Below are 22,066 nucleotides of genomic sequence, written 5' to 3'. Positions count from 1 at the left end.
CAAGGTTCCTCTTAGAGACTTTAGGTTTGCAGTCTTTGTGTTTTGGTCTATGAGCCATATCAAATTAATTTTTGTGCATGGTATAAGGTGGGAGGTGGTCAAGACTCATTTTTTTCCCCAAATATCCAGGTGTTCTAGCACTATTTGTCTAAGTCTTTCATTTCCCCGTTGGAATGAGTTGGTGCTTTTGTTAAAAAGCCATTAGTACATATGTGTGTGTGTCTATTTCTGGGTTCTCTATTTTGTTCCATTGATCTATTTCTGGACCCCTTTCATTTCAATAGATTACTATCACAATATCTGTAGCTGTAGAGTATGTTTTCAAATTGATTAGTGTAAGATCTCTAACTCTGTTTTTTTTATCAAGATTGTTTGGCTATTTTAGGCCCTCTGGGTTTCTATATTTATTTTAGAAATGACTTGGCACTTGCTTTAAAAAATTATGCTGGAATTTTGATCGAATTTGGTTAAATTTATCCTCAATTTAGGAAGGATGGATATCTTAATAACATTCAGTCTTATAAAAACAGTATGCCTTTTTGCCAGGCACAGCGGCTCATGCCTGCAATCCCAACACTTTGGGAGGTTGAGGTGGACAGAACACAAGAGGCCAGCAGTTCGAGACCAGCCTGGTCAACATGGTGAAACCCCATCTCTACCAAAAATACAAAAATTAACCAGATGTGATGGTGCATGCCTGTAATCCCAGCTACTTGGGAGGCTGAGGCATGAGAATCGCTAGAACCAGGGGGGTGGAGGTTGCAGTGAGCCAAGATCATGCCACTGCACTCCAGCCTGGGTGACAGAGCAAGACCCTGTTTCAAAATAAATAAATAAGTAAATAAATAAAATTAGATTAAATAAAAGAAACCAGTATGGCTTTTTATTTAGTTAGGTCTTCAGTGTCTTTTAACAATGTTTTGTAGTTTCAGTGTAGAGATCTTGCATATTTCATTATATGTATTCCTAGCCTTTTAATTATGTGGTCATATTTTAAAAATTTTATTTGCCAGTTTTTATTGTTAGTAGAATGTATACTGACTTTTACCCTGAAGCTTCACTGCACTCTTTTATTACTTTTAATAATATTTGTGCGCATTCCATGGAGTTTTCTATGTCACATATTCTTTGAATAACAACGGTTGGATTTTTTCCTTTAGAATCTTTATGCTTTTTATTGTATTGACTTACTCTATAAAATTACTGTATTTTCTAGAATACTGCAAATAAAAGTGTTGATTGGATGTTCTTGCCTTGCTCCTAATCCTAGTGGAAAAAGATTTAATGTTACTAGTTTAAAGAATAATCTGTTATTTGATTGAGAAAGTTTCTTCTATTTCTAGTTTGCTGAGAGTTTTTATCATGAATCAGTGTTGAATTTCATCAAGTTCATTTTCTGCATCTATTGAGATGATTTTTTTCTCCTTTATTCTCTTAATGTGGCAATTTGCACTGATTTATTTTCACACATTGAACCAATCTTACATTTCTGAATATATCCCACTTGGTCATGACTTTTTTTTTTTTTTTTTTGAGACGGAGTCTCGCTCTGTCACCCAGGCTGGAGTGCAGTGGCTGGATCTCGGCTCACTGCAAGCTCCACCTCCCAGGTTCACGCCATTCTCCTGCCTCAGCCTCCCGAGTAGCTGGGACTACAGGCGCCCGCCACCTCGCCCGGCTAGTTTTTTGTATTTTTTAGTAGAGATGGGGTTTCACCGTGTTAGCCAGGATGGTCTCGATCTCCTGACCTCGTGATCCACCCGTCTCGGCCTCCCAAAGTGCTGGGATTGACTTATTTTTTTATTATGGCTTTTTGTGTGTTGCCAGATTTGATTTACCAATATTTCCTTAAGGCATGTATATGTGTGTGTGTATATATATACATATATATATATTATTTTAAAGGTTATTTCTGAAAATATAGGCTGAGTATCCCTTACCCAAAATGTTTGAGACACAAGGTGTTTTGGAATTTGGACTTTTTTTGGATTTTGAATAGTTAGATAAATATAATAAGACATCTTGGGGATGGGACCCAAGTCTAAACACAAAATGCACTTACATTTTATATACACCTTACATACATAGCCTGAAAGTAATTTTACGTAATATTTAAATAATTTTGTGCATGAAACAAAGTTTTGACTGTGTTTTGACTATGACCTGTCACGTGAGGTCAGGTGAGGAATTTTCTACTTGTGGTATCATGTTGGCACTCAAAATGTTTCAGGTTTTGGATCATTCTGGATAAGATATTCAACCTATACCAACGTTTTTGCCATCTTAGGGCCTGGTTTTATTGACTTTTTTTTCTTTTTTGCTTGTTTATCTTCTTGCTTTTTCTGTGTTTGTTTTTAAATTTCAGATGGAATGCCAGACATTAAGTATTTTTTGAAAAACAGTAGAGACTGAGACAACACTTATTTACCCTCAGAAAAGGGCATGCCCCATCTTCCATCCAGTTACTCATACAGGGGTTTGGTGGATGAAGTCTGTCATTGAGGTGGGCCTGAACTTTGTTGTTGCTTTAGTTATGGTAATACAACCCAAGTTTGAAATGAAACTACATTCTGATGCCTTTTATTTAGTATAAGCACGGGGTGCCAGAGAGCATCCCTCAAGTCTCCCGTTATGACTACAGACTTCAGGAGGCTCTGTGCCCCTGCAGCCCCTGCACCTCAGGAGAGATCTCTCCCAGCATTCCTGCCCCTTGGCCAGTGCCCAACTGCTATTTCCTGGCACTTGGTGTAAAGCTGGGGTGTGGGAGGGTTTCTCTGAGTTCTCCTGATCCACCGTTAGACTAAGGCAGCCCTTCTGCGCCTGTGGCTCCTCAGCTCCTCTGCCCTCCCCCAGATGTTGACAAGGGTGCCTCATGCTTAGCACACAGTTCTGAATGCTGGACCCATTTCCTTGGCTTTCCTGCTCCACCCTCAACCTGAGACAGGCCCAGTGCCACTATGCTCAGGGAGGTCTCTCTCAGGCCTCCTGACCCTTCCTGGTGTCAGGCTGTTCTGCCTAATAGGCTGTGTAAGGTCTGGAGCACAGCAAGATTACTTTTGGTTTTCCTGCTTTGCCTTCACTCTTAGGTTGATCACGTTTGCCTGAATTTCCCTGGATTTCTGACCCTTTCCCATTTGTGAACTGTCACTCTCTGCTACTTAGTATAAGGCCTGGAGGGTGAGAAAGTTTTCTCTCTTCTTCTGCCACTCCTGATGCTGCCCATATTCTCATTCGGTGTGGACCTGGCACTTCTTTTGTGAAGCAGTAGCTAAGGAGACTTTAGAATTCACCATGGCCAAGGAAAAGCCCAAGGGTTTGTCAATGAGACAGATCCGATTCTGATTGATAGGCAACCAATCAATGAAACAGACACACCCGCACAGTTGGAAATGGAGGATGAAGATACAATTGCTGTGCTCCAGCAGCACGCAGGAGGTGTCTACTGAAAGGGGCACCTGTTGCTTTTCTCCAGAATGCTGTTCTTACAGACCAGTGTTAAATTCTCAGTCAGAAAACTGCAATTTGGTTCCACCACATCTTGACTAATATAGTACAGTTTTCTCTATTCTTTCATTTTCCTTTTCCTCATTCCTTTACAAAGTTACATGGAGTAACCAGTGTATTACATTTTTAAACTTTCTTATATTAAGTGGCCAGTGGTATGTTTTAATTGACATCAAGTGGAGATGGGATGGGGAAAAACACTGATTCTGTGAAAATACCCCATTTCTCCACTACCAGCATGCTCATTCAGCTCTTATCTTTATGTTTCAGTAAGTTATTTTGCTCTCACTGTTTTAACAATAACCACCGCAACAGAAAAAACATAAAAATCTTTGCATACTTTGTTCAACTGAATAATTTTAATGATTTCTTATTTATTATTGTAAAACCAAGGACAATTCTATAACTTTTTTGTACGTAGCTGTTACATGTAAGGCAATCTGTCTTTAAGTAGGGTTGAATTACTCTTAAGAAGAATCCTAGATAGTTTTCTCTTCAAGCATGTTGTTGTTTAAGCTTCTTATTTAAAAATAAATTAAAGTTTTCTTGATTCCTCTGCTCTCTTTCTAGTGTAGTCAGCTGGCATACTGTGTTACAGTCTGTTCACCACTGGTTTCAAATCTTTTTTTTTTTTTTTTTTTGAGATGGAGTTTTACTCCTATCACTCCAGCTGGAGTGCAATGGCGTGATCTTCCTCACTGAAACCTCTGCCTCCTGGGTTCCAGTGATTCTCCTGCCTCAGCCTCCCGAGTAATTGGGATTACAGGCACCTGCCACCATGCCAGGCTAATATTTGTATTTTTAGTAGAGACATGGTTTCACCATGTTGGCCAGGCTGGTCTTGAACTCCTGACCTCAGGTGATCTGCCTGCAGTCAGGATCAGGACTTTCCTTCAGCTGGGCTTGAGATCTAAATATCAATGAGATCTCAGAGATCTCTTTATGGTTTAAAACTTGACTTTCTGAACCTGGGTGTATGTCTCTCCCTCTGTGTTTGACCATCTGGCAGTTGGATTTTTATATTAGATTTTTCTCTTCAGTCACTCCTCTAGTTTTCTGGCTCTTGTGAGGTTTTTCTCCTTCCTTTTGTCCTGTAAGTGTCCCATTAGCACTTACTGCTTGCCCTTGGTGAAAGCCTAGTATTCCTTGAAAAGACTTCTCTCTTGGTTCTTCTGCCCCTGTTCCAGCCTTCAGCAGGCCACTGCTGGTGAGAACTTGGAGTATCTCAGGGCACATTTCCTAGTTCTCCTGCCCTGCTTCCAGTGAAGATCCTGAGTGCTTTATTGGGGTTCAATGAGCTCTCCTGCCCTGTCTCCAGCCTTTGGCTGCCTCTGCCTTGAACTTGTTGAAGCCGCCATGTATCTCATGGCGGATATCTCTCAGATCTTCTGCTCTGCTCTCAGCCTTCTATGTACTATCTCTGTGTACTCAGCAAAGGCCCATAAAAAACCAGGAGAGTGGCTGTAAACTCAATTGGTGACTAGAGCTTCTTGAGACTCCAATCCATCATCTCAACCAACCAACAGGCATCAAAAGTTCATCAAGGACAGGCATGGTGGCTGATGCTTATAATCCCAGCACTTTGGGAGGCTGAAGTGGGTGTATCACTTGAGCTCAGGGGTTTGAGACCAGCTTGGGCAACATGGCAAAACCTTGCCTCTACAAAACAAACAAACATTGGCCTAATGTGGTGGCACATGCCAGTAGGCCTAGCTACTCAGGAGACTGAGATGGGAGGATCACTTGAGCCCGGAAGGTTGAGGTTGCAGTGAGCCCTGATCATGCCACTGTATTCCAGCCTGGGTAACAGAGTGAGACCATGTGTCAAAACAAAAAAAAATGTTCATTAACAGTTCAGCTGAATTCTCACTCTATTCACAGCAGATTCCTCCTTTCTCCACCCTAATTTGAGGTTCAAAGCAGCTATGGTTTTTCTCTCTGCTGAAATTCATTTCACTTAGATTGTCTTGCATCCTCAGTTCTTTGGTAGGTTTATTTATTTATTTTTGAGACAGGGTCTTGCTCTGTCACCCAGGCTGGAGTACAGTGGCACAATCACAGCTCTCTGCAGCCTCAACCTCCTGGGCTCAAGCAATCTTCCCACCTTGGCCCCTGGAGTAGCTTCAAAGCTGGGACCACAGACATGTGACACCATGCCCAGCTGATTTTTATTTATTTATTTATTTATTTACTGAGAGATGGTGGTCTTGCTATGTTGCTCTGGCTAGTCTTGAACTCATGAGCTCAAGCAATCCTCCCACCTTGGCCTCCCAAAGTGCTGGGATTATAGACATGAGCCACCATGCCTTGGCCTCTAGTGAGTTTCTTTAAACTATCATTATATAGCTTGTCTAGATGTATCTTGCTGTAAAGGTAGAAGTAATGGTCTCTTGCTACTTTTCATATCTTTTTATATCCTAATGAGAAGCCAGTGTCTAAAAGTGGTCTTAAAAATTATTAGGCAGCTGAAATCACACACCATTAAGTACACCTACAAACACACACACGCTCACACATAAACACACACAAACTCTCACACATACATACACTACATTTCCTAATTTCTCTTTTTTTCCTACTCAGTCATCCATAGCACTTTCTTTTGTCCACCTGTGGTTCTCAATTGCAAATGATTTTTCTTTCCAGGGGACAGTTGGCAATGTCTGGAGACATTTTTGATTGTTACAACTGGGGAAATGGTGCTATTGGAGTCCAGTGGTGTAGAGATCGGGGATGCTACTAAACATCCTATGGTAACTTGGACCGCTCTCAACAACAGAAAAATTATCTAGTCCAAAATGTCAATGGTTCTGAGGTTAAGAAATTCTGTTCTAAGGGAATATGAACAACTACCTGTAGCAGATACAGTCATTGTTTTTCTACCAACAAATTCTGGTGGCTACCAAGAAAATCAAAAAGCAATAGAAGAGAAAAGAATAATGTGTGTATTATCTTTCTGATTTCAGGAAGGCAGTGAGTGGATCTTACACATTGTCACATCTCCTGTCACAGTGACTTGTCATGGTAAGGTCATTAATAAATGTTTGCTGATTGAATACATGCATGAGTGAGTGAATGATTCAATGAGTCAATTGAAGATGCCACCTGCTCTCTGGCAGGCCTCATCTATGAAGCCTTTTCCTGAGCACTCCACTACTTGTGAAAAAACTAGAGCGTTTGAAATATGTGTCCCATGAGTTAATACACTCATACTTTGCTTTTTGAAATTAACTAGTTGAAGTATCTCCTCACTTAGTCTGAGTGTGCTTTCAAAACTATCCATTCGTTTCTACATTTGTTACTGGCCAGCTACTATGAGACATAGTGTTGAGCCCTGAGATAATATATTGACTACAGCATGGACTTTGCCTTTGAAAAACTTATTTCCTGGGGCACGCTAAAAAATGTGTATACCTCGAATTATTAAATACGGATCAATGTTTGTGATTATGGTTATTCTGAAAGCAAAGGCTCAAACACTGTTTGAAATTTGGAAAAGGAAAAAGATACACAAGCAAGTCTGCTATAATCTTGATTAATAAATTTCGCTCATGTACTGAAACTCAGTATTTTAATTTGACCAATTATCAATAGAAATTTATAGTTTCCAGAATCATTTTGGGGACAAGATGCAAATCTTAACAATTTACTCAGAAAGAAATGGACTATGAGTTAGGCTGATGTGAGTTGCTGGCTTTTATTTTTGCCCTGGTTGTCTGATGCAGATATCCTAGTGGATGATTTATTATGATGTTTGAGTCCCGAGGCTTTTACGCTGAGGCTTGAATAATTAGTGAGGAAATGTTTTTCAAATATGTTCTGATTCAGACAATTTAAATTAACTATATGTGTCTTTGTCGGCATATATATTTGTGCCCTGAGTTGTATGAGAAAGTTCCAGCAGTTTTCCCTTTTCTTTAAAAAGCTTTTTAGACAAATAAATATTGAAAACCACAAAAATGGATGAAATGTATTTTCTTCATCTTTTCACTAATCTTTCTAACACAGGATTATGTTAGAATACTCACCCCCCTTTTTTCTCCATCAGGTTTTCCCCTGGCTTCGTGAGATTTAGAACTCTTTCTTAAGATTACTGTAGTGTTAAGAGTTCTGGCTGAGGGGAAAGGTGAATATTCAGAGCCTGTTCCCATCAAACACATCCTGCAGTAATAGCCCAGCTAGCTTCATCTGCTACAGTGATGCTCCTCCTATTTGCCTCTGATTTAGGTTTCTGTGAGTGAGGTCCTCTTAGTGACCATATAAGTCAAAGGGGAAAATCTCAATATCCGGTGAAGTCAGTCTGTGCAAGTACAACAGAGTGAAGACACACACACAGTGCCTAGCGTCTGGTTTCTCTGCAGCTCAGGGACTAGGTGTGTCCCAGCTGTGACTCATGAACATGGCATTTGTTAAATTAACATAACGAGACTACAGACTTTATTTGCTGTCCTTGTAGCACCTTTATTCAGCAGAAAATTCAGCTTGGCAAAGAGAACTGTATGACCCTGAGTTTGAAGGAGGCAATCTCTAAATCAAAAGGCCAGAATCTATGTTCATCTTGGTGTACCTGCTCTGTCGTAAAACAGAAGGAATAATTTTCTATTTATTACTCATAAGACCTGGACTTAGGGATACTGAGCACATCAATAGAGAATGAAGCCCAAATCAATAATTGTCTTCTATTGCAAAGTATTATTTCCTCCACACTGGTCTTTTTTTCTCTGGTGAAGGATTCAGTGAGTATTTGCCCTTTGAGCTGTTACTACATAATTATCATACAGATAAGGTCAGTAGATAAAAGCAGAGTACTTCAAATAACTAATTGAGGCTTCAACTCTCTCCTTTGTGCCTCCAACCGAGGATGTGGTTAGAAAACACAGGGAAGGAAGTCCTCCCCACAGGCTGGTAGGTTATCTCATTGCTCTGAGGGGGCCCTGCCTTCTGTTGCCTTCTTAGTTTGCATTACCCCTAAGGGCAAGGCCTGTTGGTTTATCACTTTCTGGGTGGTAGGAGTCCTGCCAGCTCAAGGTGGGAGACTCACAGATGAGGAGGGACCTTGTCAACACCCTGGGGGTGGAATAGGACCTCACTCATTAAGCCTTTGTTTCAGAAGCTAAGCATCTAATTAGGATTTTTCTGGTGGAATTACAGCATTTCTTTTTTAAGTGGTTAAAGACAAAGGTCTGGGAATGGGGTAACAATATGACAATTTTTAAACATATAGTAGCTGATGAGACTCAGAAGAGAGGAATAGCCTCCCAGCAGGAAGAATTACTAAGCCCCGGATGTTAAGACTAAAGAAAATTGTGAGATTTTTATTCCCTGGCTGTCTAAAAGAATATGATACGTCATAATTTCTCTGCAATTTGCAAGATAAAGCCAGCCTGGCAGGAAACGCACAAGGATAGTTTCTTCATTCACTCAGAAGGCACCTGCCATGAGATAAGGCAGTGTGCAAGATTGGTCTGCAGAATGCAAAGATAAATTGGACCCAGCCCTTACCCCTCACATAGCTTCTCTTCTACCTACCAGGGAATCCAATGACCATTTATTGAGGTTCCTTGGTATTATTTTTAAAAATACAGGGTAATATCAACAAACTCGAATTTAATGCTTGGCATTATATATGTCAAGATGAAGCTAGACACAAGAGATCTGCTATGCTTTGCAATGTCCCTTTTTAAAGGCCTATCTTACCGACAACATGAGATAAGTGCTGTCTGTGCTGCTGCCTTGTGGCTGCCCTCCATCCCCAATTCTCTGTCAAAGAGATGTTGACAGGGAGATGGTGACAGTAGAACATATAACAGCCAATCAACACCTTCCATACAAAGCTCTGTAACCAGATACTGCAGTCAAAGGAACCTATCAAATTATATATTTCATCCACTTTATGCTCAGCACAATTAGACAAATTGCTACGGGAAGCATATATCCTGGAGTGACACCAAAAGCAACGTGTCCCAGGTGCTGAACAGAACATGGAGAGACGAGCTCCCCACCCTCAAGAAGTTTCCATTCTCCATGGAACACTGATAACTCCCTCCTGAGACTGTTGCAGGCAATTTAATTGACAAAACAAGAGGAGGCTCAATGAGTGGTGCAAACTACCCAAGGATGAACGGGAAGAAGGAGGAGAAGGAGAAAGGTGAGTGTTTATTACCATCTCAATCAAGACCTATTGATAGTTAAGTTTCTATGCTCTACTTAGAAATCCTGAGTTCTTAATGATACAGGGGCTAGAAAGAAACAATTTAGGCAGTTAGTGAAGGAAAGAGAGTCCTCAGCAAAGTTTCCCTTTTAATAAAAAGCAGCACCCAAATGATTTCTTTTCTAACAAAGAGCAGCCTGAAAAATCAAGCTGCAGACACAGATAAGCAAGCTAGAAGCTTGCACAGGTTAATGCCTGCAGCTGTGCCAATAGAAAATGGCTACCTAGGAGCCAGGTGTATCCAACATGGAGGCTTCATCTTCCCTTTCCTTTGTCACCACTTGTGCAATAAGGGAATAGGTAACGTGGCACTGGTCAGGTAGAGAAGACGCTTGCAAAATAAAAGATTAGGGTGGGATGGCCAGTTTCTTTGCGTGTTATGTAAATGGCACACCTGGTCCAACCAATCTCTTGCATGCTATGTAAGTCAGACACCACCTCCTCAAGCTCATGTATAAAACCAACCGCATCTTGCTGTGAACCTGGACCCCTTCCTCTGCACAAGGGAGCTTTCCTCTTTCTTTCGCCTATTAAACTTCCTGTCTTAAACTCACTCCTTGTGTGTCCACATCCTCGATTTCCTTGGTGTAAGATGATGAACCTCGGGTATTTACCTCAGACAATGCCGCCGCTTCACTAGTTTGTGTGCAATTTTACAAAGCTCTGCAAAAAAAAAAAAAAAAAAAAATTCAACTGATTAGAACCAAATCTAGGAATTGTAGTTCATCAGACAATAGTAAGAAAAAGATTTCTGTCTGTTTGGTTCTATTCTACCAAGATTGATTAAGTGACAGATTCTGTACCAATGTTGAAGGTATGGAAATAAATGAGACTGCCTATTTTTAGGAAGTTTAAGTCTATTGGAGAACATTATCATGAACAAACAGAATTACTAACAGACTAAAAGAGATACATGCTAAATATAGGTATGATGAGATAAAAATTTCAACCAGCAGAATTCTTTTTGGAAAAATACTTTTGTAAAGCAAAATATAAAAAATATCAGGATCGGTTGGGCACGGTGGCTCACGCCTATAATCCCAGCACTTTGGGAGGCTGAGGCAGGTGGATCACGAGGTCAGGAGTTCAAGACCAGTCTGGCCAATATGGTGAAACCCTGTCTCTATTAAAAATACAAAAATTAGCCTGGCGTGGTGGCGTGTGCCTGTAGTCCCAGCTACTCAGGAGGCTGAGGCAGGAGAATCGTTTGAACCCGGGAGGCAGAGGTTGTGGTGAGCCAAGATCATGCCATTACACTCCAGCCTGGGCAACAAGAGTGGGAAAAAAAAAAAAAAGAAAATCTCAGGATCTCCAAACTCCTTAAGCAAAAGGAAGGTTTAGCCTGGAGGTTGAGTCATACAAGAGTTCAAATAAATAGCTGTTACTAGCATTCCTCATTAGCCAGGTCTCTGACATCTGCAAAGGACTGCCCCTGCAGATCATTCATAGGGAAATTCTTTTCTGGCCTCCCATAAACAATGGCATGCCAATTGTAACTTTAGGTCTGCAATCTAAGTCTAGCTCCTAAAACTAACATATGATAATATAGAATACAGGCCTGTCTTCCCAGGTGCAGAACAAAGACAAGAAACCTCCTGATTCCTCCTTTACTCCCTTTTTTCTCTGCAAACATTCACCTTATCTTACACAAAATGTAGATTTATTGGGCACTAACTAAAATCTCCATAGAATATAATCATTCCCCTTACTGCCTGCTTGCCCCCACTTCCTACATGCCTTCTTCCCTTTAAAAAAAAATGTATAAATACTATACCTCCTAAAAACCCCTTTGGAAAAATAGCCACAGATGTGTCTGTGGCCTGAGTTTTTTTCCAGATGTGCTATAAAGTTGGCTTAATAAACCTCATCTGATTGAGACTTTTGCCTCAGTCTCACTGAGGTTCTCACCTTGTTCAGATGAATGGTGTGAAGCAGGAAGGGAGAAGGCAAAACCACACTCAAGTAACAATGGATGTCTCCTACATTGCCTTAAGGGGAGAATAGATCTTGTTAATGAAAGGGAACTTCATTTTCTGAATACGATGGGGGATTTGATGCCGTGCTTTTTGAAAGCAGAAGCTGGGGCAGAGATGAACATCTTTGCATAGCCGAGAGGAAAGCAATCTTAAGTTGATAAGAAGCAGGCATGCAGGAAGAAGAGAGATGTCTACCAAAGAGAGGATAAGGAGAGCATGACGGTCAAATGATGCCTCCGACAAGGTGTGCTGCCCTGATTGTGATATAGTCTCTCCCTCCTGTCCACATGAAGACATCTTCATAAAATAGGCAATGGTTGCTGTGGCTTTTGCGTATCTTTTTGAGGAATTTGAAGTTCTCTCTGGGTTGGTGGGAGGAGAGATTGAGCAAAACAGCCTGCATGGACTCCACACCACTAATTATTGCCAACATCATCAACTGTGTGCTGTGCAAATAAGCTCCTAGCAGGACTCTGCTCTTTCGCCCTGCTTCTCCAATGGTCTTTTCTCCACTGAGTAGCCTAAACAAGTTAAACCCTAAGTTGAATTGCATACACCTGCTCAAAACTCTTCAGTAGCGCTCCTTTCATTAAAAAAAAATTCACTTTCCTAGCCATGGTCAATAAGTCCCTACTTGATAGGTCCCTGGCTTCCTCTCTGAGCTCATCCCCTGCCACTCCCCTATTTCTTACTCTGCTGCAATCTCATTTTTCTCCTCTTTGTTGTTGAACACTTGAAGCCGTTTCTCACGACAGACATTTGCTTGCATTTACCGTTTGCTCTGCTGGGATGCTTTTCCTCCGGATGCCCACCTGACTCACTTTTCTTTCTAGCAAGTCTCTTCTCGAGTGGCATCTTCTTGGTGATCACATACCTGCTTCCCTCTTTCTTAAAGAGCACCCTCCACTCTCACTCCCTACTCCCTGACCGGTCCCTTTTCACAGCATTCATATGTTTGTTCGTCATCTGATTTTCCCATGCTGGAATGTAAATCCCATTGGAGCATGGGCTTTGCCAGTTGTGTCATGTTATATCTCCAGAGCCTACATTGGTCCCTGACACAAGGTAGGTAATTAATAAACACATATTGAATGAATGAGGTTGCCTAGGGAGTCTCACTCTTGTCGTCCAGGCTGGAGTGCAGTGGCATGATCTCGGCCCACTGCAACCTCCGCCTCCCGGGTTCAAGCTTTTCTCCTGCCTCAGCCTCCCAAGTAGCTGGGATTACAGGCGCCTGCCACTACGCCCAGGCTAATATTTTGTATTTTTAGTAGGGACAGGGTTTCACCATGTTGGACAGACTGGCCTCGAACTCCTAACCTCAGGTGATCCACCTACCTCGGCCTCCCAAAGTGCTGGGATTACAGGCATGAGCCACTGCCCCCAGCCTGATGTGTTTTGTTTTATTCAAGAATTCTTCGTAAGGGAGGCAGTACGGAGAGAGTGGTTCTGGCCACTTCCCTGGGTCTGTATAATTGGACTCTGGAAAATGGAATTCCAAGTCAAGGGCATCCTGGGAAGGCTTGTGTGTGCACAGTCACCCATGAGGCCTGCCCGTCCTCCTGTGCTGTGGTGCTCAGATGGCTTCCTGTGCAGGTGACTGATTCAGGGCTCTTTTCGCTGGGGACCTAGAGAACAAATTGTTCTTGTGACAACTTAGGGAGCAAAGCAGAGAAGAGAGTGAGAAGACAGAGGAGAAAAGTAGTAGAGCTAAGAAAGGAGTATGAAATACATAAGTTTTTTTTTTTGTTTTTTTGTTTTTTTGTTTTTTTGTTTTTTTTAAGCAGCCAGATGGAATAGAAATGGGGGAGGGTGGTGGGTGCAATGTCTCACGCCTGTAATCCCAGCACTTTGGGAGGCTGAGGAGGGCGGATCACCAGGTCAGGAGTTCAAGACCAGCCTGGTCAACATGGTGAAATCTGGTCTCTGCTAAAAAATAGGAAATATTAGCCAGGTGTGGTGGTGGACGCCTGTAATCTCGGCCACTCAGGAGGCTGAATCAGGAGAATTGCTTGAACCTAGGAGGCGGAGGTTGCAGTGAACCAAGATCACACCACTGCACTCCAGCCTGGGTGACAGAGCGAGACTCCGTCCCAAAAATAAAAAAAGAAAATGGGAGTTGGGGTAATTTTCACTCACTTCTCCACTAGAGGGATCCCCCTAACCCCCTTCTCTCTTGTTTCTTTTACTTGTGTCACCAATTATGAGAAGAAACAGAGCAGTTGCTTGGACCTTCTTGCTGGGTCAGAGATGCTTGGGCCACAACTTTAAATGTAGACATTGATGTATGTGACAATGATAATGCACATAGCTACTAACTGTTGAGTGCCTCCGCTTCTAAAGCTCAGCCGAATGCCCTTATGTTATCTCCAGTCCTTACAACAGTGTCAGAAGTGGGGGATTATCCCATGTTACGTATAAATAAATTGAGTCTTGGGAAGCACTAAATGAATCTGGATCTCTGTTGCTTGGAAACATTCATCTTCGGTATTTTCCCTCTCCCAGAAGCTCACGTACAGCCTTGAGCAGAGTCAATAGTTACTGTAAGCGATGAAGAATTGAAGGGAAGGTAGAAAAGCTTCAAGGACAAGATTTGAATTATCTTTGCCAATGTAGTAGTGTGCGACCCTGTACTTTAATCTGCCTGGCAGATTGAAGTTGAGGAAGAGGCGTCAGATAGCAACAAGATGGAGTCGTAGACATACATCATCCCCTACCTCACCTCGACCCCCATGTTAGAAGCACAATACTATGTGGTTAAAATGTGTGAACTATCAGACACAAGAGGACTTATTTCTCTGGGGGAATGAGGTTGGGGTGTTAGAGCTACACAGGAGGCCATGCAGCCAGCGCTGACGTCAGTTGATGGGAAACAAAGAGGGTTGAAGAAAATATCTCAAAATAAGGGGTTGGCAAGAAGCAAAGATCTGTTCTAAAACCAATTATTGATTATTCATCATGCTGTGGCCCAGAACAAAAAAAGGCAGGGGCTATAAAACTGCAAAAGAAATCTTAAAATCTCATTTTAATTTTGAATTTCCTCCAGAAAATGTGCTTGGATGGTTACTAAAAAGCAGCTACATGCATAAGTTCTATTTCACCCTCCTGTATTTTTCCTTTCCCTTCCTTAATGCAAAAATGGACAATCCTCACCACAACACTTTTTTCCCCATCAACTGACTAGAGGGAGCTGAGATTATTCTGAGCTTTATCTGTAGAATAATCAAGGATTGGTTGCAGTTTGGGGTGAGGGGAGCAGCCTACTCTCCAGTGTTTTGTGCAAGGCTGAAGGTGGTCTGCTAACAGGTGAGCACATAAAGAGCTTGCTAATTTGTCCATTAAAAGATTTGTCAACCAAACAGCCGCCACACAAGAACTGCCCTAGGCTTCAGAACCAAGAAGTCAAAACAAACATCGGCGGGGCCCATGGATTTGGGTCACTGAGATAAAAGGGAAAAAATTTATTTTGGTACTTGGCTTGTGTTATCCCATCCCAGGCTGTGGCTGTTGGCTTTGACTGCTAGGAAACCAAGCAGCCAGTCACAGTTCCTGGGCAAGTGGACCCAATCGTTTACTCGTCCCTTACTTCTTTTAAATCTCTGAACCATTCATTCATTCGCCCCAACTGATTTCCTCTGTAACTCTAAAAGTTGGGTCTGAAGGGAGTTTAGAGTGACGCTGAAGAATCTCAGGTGCACTAGATTACCACTGACTTTGCTCTTACTTTGAATGTAAAAGAAATGCTGTTGTTAATGCAGCTGATAAACCCCTGGCAGGCTGGACTGAATAACCCAGAAACTCCTAACATCTAAGGTCTAACACTTTCACCTACTTGGGCTCTTATCTTACTGTCCCCACCTATTTATCCTCCATTCAGCAACAAGCTCCTTGAGACCTGGTATTCCAGCATCTAGCACAGTTCTTGGCAAACAGCAGGAGCTCAACAAATATTTAGTGAGTAAATGGAATGAGATTGGGTAGATTCCCATGATGTCACCCCATGAGGTTGCTCAAGTAGGCAGATCCTCTGAAGCATTCTAGAAGGGCGAATGAGAACCTTGGTGCAGGGACTGTATCTCATTCATCCCTGTATCCTGGAGCACACCGTTTGCTTAAGAATGAATGAAGGCCTGTCATTGCTCAAGGGATGGGAGTGGGTGGGTGATATCTTTTGGGATAGTCCCACCCCATCCTCAGTTGGCAAGGTACTCAGGATATCCTGCATCGGAATGTGTCAGAGAGGCCCAGCTGTTGCTAAAATCCTCCAGAGGGATCCGAATGGGGGCACTTTCCACAGACCATGCTCTTATTTCTAAGCTGCTGGCAACACAAGCAGACTTGAGGAGGTAGCCAGTGGGGCAAAAGTCCTAGGCTGTGTTAGCCAGTTGGGGGACAGAAATAACAGGAACAGGAGGAATGGCTTTAACAATCATACTTTATTATGACTGCAAGAAAACCACCCAGGAAACACATGCCCGACTGTTCATAACTCAAAAATAGGAAATGGACAAAACTTCTGGTAAGAGGAAGGATAAACGATTGGCTTAAAGGGAAACATAGGCCCAAGGCTCATAAACGTGCCACGAGTTTACCTTACGTAAGATCATTTTATTTTATTTTTTTCGAGACAGAGTTTTGCTCTTGTCGCCCAGGCTGGAGTGCAATGGCACGATCTTGGCTCACTGCAACCTCTGCCTCCCGGGTTCAAGCGATTCTCCTGCCTCAGCCTCCAGAGTAACTGGGATTACAGGCTTGTGCCACCACGCCCGGCTTATTTTGTATTTTTGGTAGAGATGGGGTTTCTCCATGTTGATCAGGCTGGTCTCAAACTCCCGACCTCAGGTGATCCATTCATTAAAAACAAAATCAGTATGGACTTGAGAGTTAGATATGAAAACTAAAAACATATAAGAATTACAACAAAATATAAGATAATCTTTTCTTTCTGATCTCTTCAATGAGAAACCATTTGGAAGCACAAAAGCAAAAGCAGAAAGCTAATTAAAAACAGCATCTCCTATGTTTTATGTATAAAATATACAGAGAAAGTTTCATTTCCTTCTTTAAGCCTCCATCTCCATATTTTGAATCATAACATGTATGCCTCTTGAAATCAAGAATACAACAAAAGCATCCTTTTAATAATTAAACCAAAGTGGAAAAAAAAGGTGTGTACCTATTCCATAACATCTCACATCATCACCCAGGCAATCACTGGAGTCACTAGGGTGACGCTTTAGGTGCACTTTTTTTTTTTTAACGTTGTTTTTGCTTGCTATGAAATTTGCACCCTACCTTCAGAAGTTTACACACAGGACAGGGCATGGTGGCTTACGCCTGTGATCCCAGCACTTTGGGAGGCCAAGGCGGGTGGATCATGAGGTCAGAAGATCGAGACCATCCTGGCCAACATGATAAAACCCCGTCTCTACTAAAAATACAAAAATTAGCCGGGCGTGGTGGCACGCGCCTGTAATCCTAGCTACTCAGGAGGCTGATGCAGGAGAATTGCTTGAATCTAGGAGGCAGAGGTTGCAGTGAGCTGAGATCACGCCACTGCACTCCAGCCTGGGTGACAGAGCGAGACTCCGTCTCAAAAAGAAAAAAAAGTTTGCATACAGCTGTAGGCAGAGGACTAAGGAAGGCGGAGCAGGTACACAGCATAATTTATTGCCAATTTACCACGATCTACCCCAGTTTATCTGGTCCTGGGGTTCATCAAGGAATGGTCTGCATTCTGAGATACTCCCTCTCTTCATGTTCAAGTATTTGTGTCTCGAAAGAAATTCCTGCCTTTGTTGGACTCATCTGCCTCTTATATTTCACACTTGTGTATTTCTCTTTTTTCATTTGTTCTAAACTTCTCACAATGGATTCTGTCTACCCATATTCTCAACCCTGTGCCCCACTTGGTGTGTGTGCGTGCACACACACACACACACACAATGCTTCATCTACCATTGTTACACCTGGTCCACCTATTGTACTTTTATACCTTCATTCTGTTTTCTCTGCTTGGATTTTTAATTTTTTTTTCTCTTTTCTTTATAGCAAACTCTGTTCCTTCTTTAAGCACCAACTCAAAAGCTCTTTTGTGCATGATCAAGCCTTTCCTGATGCCCTTGGTGAGAGGGGAGCTCCCCTCCCCTCAGCTCTGGCCACAGTGTATCCAGACACCCACTGTCCCATTGCAACATATGGGCTTGTTAGCTGTGCTGGCTCCTGGAGGGCTGAGGCCACGTCCAATGGCATGTCTAACTCAACTTTGTATCCCCAACATCTTACACAGTACATAAAACAGAATAAACACTTTTTAAAATAAATGACTCAATGAATGACATTGTGAATGGTGAAACAAAAATCGGTTACTACATTTTTCCGTGAAATAGTCTTTAACTCTTCGAGGCAGAGTATTAAAACATCATTCCTTAGCAATTCTGTCTTTGAGAGAAATAATCCCCGCCCCAAATCATATTTGTTTTATGTCTCATTTTTCAACTTGTTGAATACTAGAATCTGATATGCTTAGCATCTGAAGCATAAGATTTACCATAGGAAAGGTCAGGGAAAATTCTAGCCTGTGGATTCTACTTCTTGTTTTTGTATATTTAAAGTTGCAGGTACATCAAGTTATTTGGAAGTGAATAATAAAACTTGAGAAGTTTCACTTATTTGCCTGAATTAGTGTATTTATTCCTATGATAATTATTATATTACTCCTTCAATTCCAAACAGCAACCAGAAAGCTCCCAGGCAAATATTATGCTTTTAGTAACTTATTTACTTCACCACAGAAATTGGCCCACTGTACGCCAATAGGCTGCTAGGTTTGCTTCCTTTCTAGAAGGCCCCATGTGAAGTCCCAACCAAGAATTTTTTGCAAGTTGAGGGCCATCGGAGGTGAAGGGCCAGTCTGAAAGGGTCAGTTTACCAGCTGGTGATCAATGTGTAACTTTGATCAAGGGTTATCCTGGACCACTCTGCTGAGTATATGTCATCTATTATCTCAGATTCATTTTTCACAGTAGCCTTGTAATACACTTATTATTATTTTTAATACATTAGTATTATTTCCAGGTAATGAATGAGAGCCTAAGAGAAGTTAAATCATGTGCTGTAGCCCACCTAAACTAGTACATGGAGAGACGGAACCAAAGCTTTGCAGAGTCCAAAGCCCTCGTTCTCTTCATTAGACCCTCTTATCTCATGAGAGTAGAAATTTGACAAGCCACAGGGAGTGATACTGGGTTTTCATCAGACCTTCAAGGCTCTTTAAGACACTGTACTTTACAATGAGAAAGCAAATCTTCTGGACTTCCAGGGTTTCCCTTTGGTAGACTGCTCAACTGAGCTTCTTAAGGGTTCCTCATTCTGACACCTGTCGGTAGGGACACATCTCAAAGGCTGGCCGAGCACATGAAGGAAGAGGTTTGAGCTGGTGCCCGTCTCATCCAAGGTCGCCTGCACTGGGAGGGGGGTGCAGACCTGTCCTATTCTCAGGGCTTTTGTTTCCTTTTCAACAGCCCAGATTTTTCAACCGACCCATTTTCAGAGCAGCAAAGACGGGAAGGCCAATTCTTCCTGTCTTTGCTGCTCTGAAAAGTACCTTATTTGTAGGTTTCTTTTTTTGTTTGCTTATCTGAGATGGAATAAAGAAAGGCCTCAGTTCAGACTTACCACCCAGTGAGTCAAAGGAGGTAAAGTGACCCCTTTCCTTGCAGAGCCTGGCTGAGGGCTGACTTCATCTCACATACCTACTGACAAACAAATAAACAAAGGAGGAGTTTTAAACTAGTAGCCATAACAAAAGTGCAAATAGAGAATTAGCTGGAAGCCAAGAAATCACTGGAAGCTGCTTCTGCTGTCACGCAACACTGCTGGCCTTAAACCTAGAAGACTCTAGAAACAGTCCTTGAAGCCACAGCAGGCAACTAAATCCCATCCACTCAGCACCAGGCCTGAAAGATGACCCTCAATACAGTGGGGAAGACGTCAGGGTTTACCTCCACACCTTCATCCCACGCCACTCACCTAAGCAGTGTTTTGGTATCAGTTGCCAGCTGATAAGGGCTTTCCCTTATTTCATTCCTCAAGGAAAATTGGCCTTTTGACAGGTGAAATAGGGAACTCCCCCAGTACCAATTTACTGCTGAATGTTTATTTCCTCTTGTGTAGTTCTATTTCATATTTTTTCTCCTCTCAATTATAATTGATGAATTACGTAAGCAAGCACTGATGAGGTGCTTTGCGTTCCAGACACTCAAATGGCAACTCTGGCTAACCATGCTGGTTTCACTTAACTTCTTCACCCAGGTAGCTCCTGGTTTGAGTCAAACAACACTCAGAGATTTGTAGGCTATTCAAGCTCAAAGAAACAGTAAAGAATTACAATATTAATAATAACCAACATTTATCAGATGCTTGCTATGGGCCAAGACTTTTGCTACGATTTTGTATTTTATGATTTTATTTAAACCTCATAATATTCCTGATTATTTCTATTTAATGATGGAGTGGGCTGGAACTAAAGGAGTTAAAAACTCTCCCAAGCCCGTTCTTCCAACCCATTGTGGCAGAACCATTGCTTGACACTTCTTTACCCTCTCAATGTAATAGAAGCATAGGGAAGATGGATGACTGCCTAAGGTCACATAGGGAGTTACCACCACTTGCTTCTGGTGCTAACTGACTGACTGAGGTCTGAAATCTCTGAGTTGAAAGCAATGGAAGTACATAGATTCATGTGTCACTTAAGGATAGAGACAGGTTCTGAGAAATTTGTCCAGGGGTGATTTCATTGTCATGCAGTCAACATAGAATGTACCTACTATTTACATTTACATTACTACGTATATAGGCAATACTGTAGGCAATTAGAACACAATGTTAAGGATTTGTGTATCTAGACACAGAAAATGTACGGTAAAAATACAGCATTAGGATCTTACAGGACTCTCGTGTATGCGGTTCCTTGACTGAAATGTCATGTGGCATCTGACAGTATTTAGAATAATGGATCTTAGGTTGATAGTAAGAGGCCGTGGACACTGTATAACTCCTGAAATCAGATCACCTAGGTGACTGCTTCAAAACTGTGGATGTGTGGGAAACTGGCCTGCAAAGCTGATGATGCAGACAGCATTCCAACATGCATTCATGCACGCAGCACTTACTCATGATAGGGTTAATAAATAGGGCTTCGTTCTCTTTCCTCTTGTGGTGTTCCTCCCTTTAGCCATGGTCTGCTGAGAACAATTTTGTCTTTGCTCCTACTTCCCATGCCTGTGAGGGAAATATAGTCTTTTGCTGGTTCACACCTGGCTTTTGTGACATAAAATTGGGAAAAGTAAGTTGAGAATGGATGTTTAAAGGGTAAGAGGTTCCTGAACAGCAGGCGGAAGATAGCTGGAGAAAAGAGGGCAGGGATTTTAAGAAGGGCTTCTGAGGCATGTACATATTCCTTAGAAGTTTCTCAAGACACACCATAATAATTGCAATGAGGTTTAGATATTTGTTTGTGGATACCCAGTGTTTCTCTGAATAAGAGAGCAAGTCAGGAATAGGACAAATGAAGCCCTGGTTTTCATATGATTTGCACTTTAATGTTACAAGAATTTACTGAACACCTATTTTGTCCTAACGATGCAAAGATACGTAAGGAAAGAGCTCTACCATTAAGAATCTTACAAACAGGCATCTGCCTTCCTACCTGGAATGATTGCTAGATCTTTGCCCATCTCGGCTGTATGCCCAGTGGATCTGCCTCCAATAGGAAATAAAATATATCAAAACAAATTCAAGATTCTTGGTTTGGGAGGGGTAGACTGCAACCCATAATGTTGGGAGTGAACTGAAAGACAACTTAATTTGACCCCTGCATTTTACAAATGAGGAAACCAAAGCCCAGAGATTAAAGTGGCTTAGCCAGACTCCTGGGGGCAGCAGAATTCCAACAGAATCGAGAGAGGGTCCCTAATGCTCTTGAGACTTCATCTGCCTCCTCTCCCATGAGCCCCTCAGGCATTATTGGGGCAAATCTGGGGACCCCTGCATGGAATCCCATCTCACTAATTCATATTAGGAGTGACAGACATTGTCAGGGGCTGTGAGAGCAGCCAGCTAGAGGCTTGAGGCTGATGGACCCCTGCATGTTGCCATGGTAGATACCTGTCATTCAAGCCATAGCCCTCACCTGGGGCAGGGGGAAGGTCCTCTTGCCTGCTCTGAAGTCCTGTCTTCCCTTGGATTCTGGTGTTGATGTCCTTCTAAGCTGGCCAGTGGGCTCTGGTCATCCAATGCTGTCTTCTGTGGAGGGGACAGGGACAGAGGGCTAAAGAGACTCCACGCTTTTCTGAACACACTGACTTTCTGCCTC

At 42.2% G+C, this 22,066-nt stretch overlaps 1 long non-coding RNA gene across 1 annotated transcript; it reads right to left on the bottom strand.

Annotated features, from left to right (window-relative positions):
* Positions 1 to 7,956: 7,956 nt before the first annotated feature.
* LOC144340680 (uncharacterized) lies at positions 7,957 to 20,074 on the bottom strand. Its single transcript, XR_013416928.1, has 3 exons — positions 19,369 to 20,074; positions 11,624 to 11,703; positions 7,957 to 10,378 (listed from the first exon to the last, which is right to left on the bottom strand). It is a non-coding gene; the product is annotated as an uncharacterized LOC144340680 (long non-coding RNA).
* Positions 20,075 to 22,066: the final 1,992 nt, after the last annotated feature.

This window comes from Macaca mulatta, chromosome 4 (assembly GCF_049350105.2).
Source record: "Macaca mulatta isolate MMU2019108-1 chromosome 4, T2T-MMU8v2.0, whole genome shotgun sequence".
Taxonomy (NCBI): Eukaryota; Metazoa; Chordata; class Mammalia; order Primates; family Cercopithecidae; genus Macaca; species Macaca mulatta.
The sequence above is the reverse complement of the archived record's forward strand: the minus strand, read 5'-3'. Positions and strand labels throughout refer to the sequence as shown.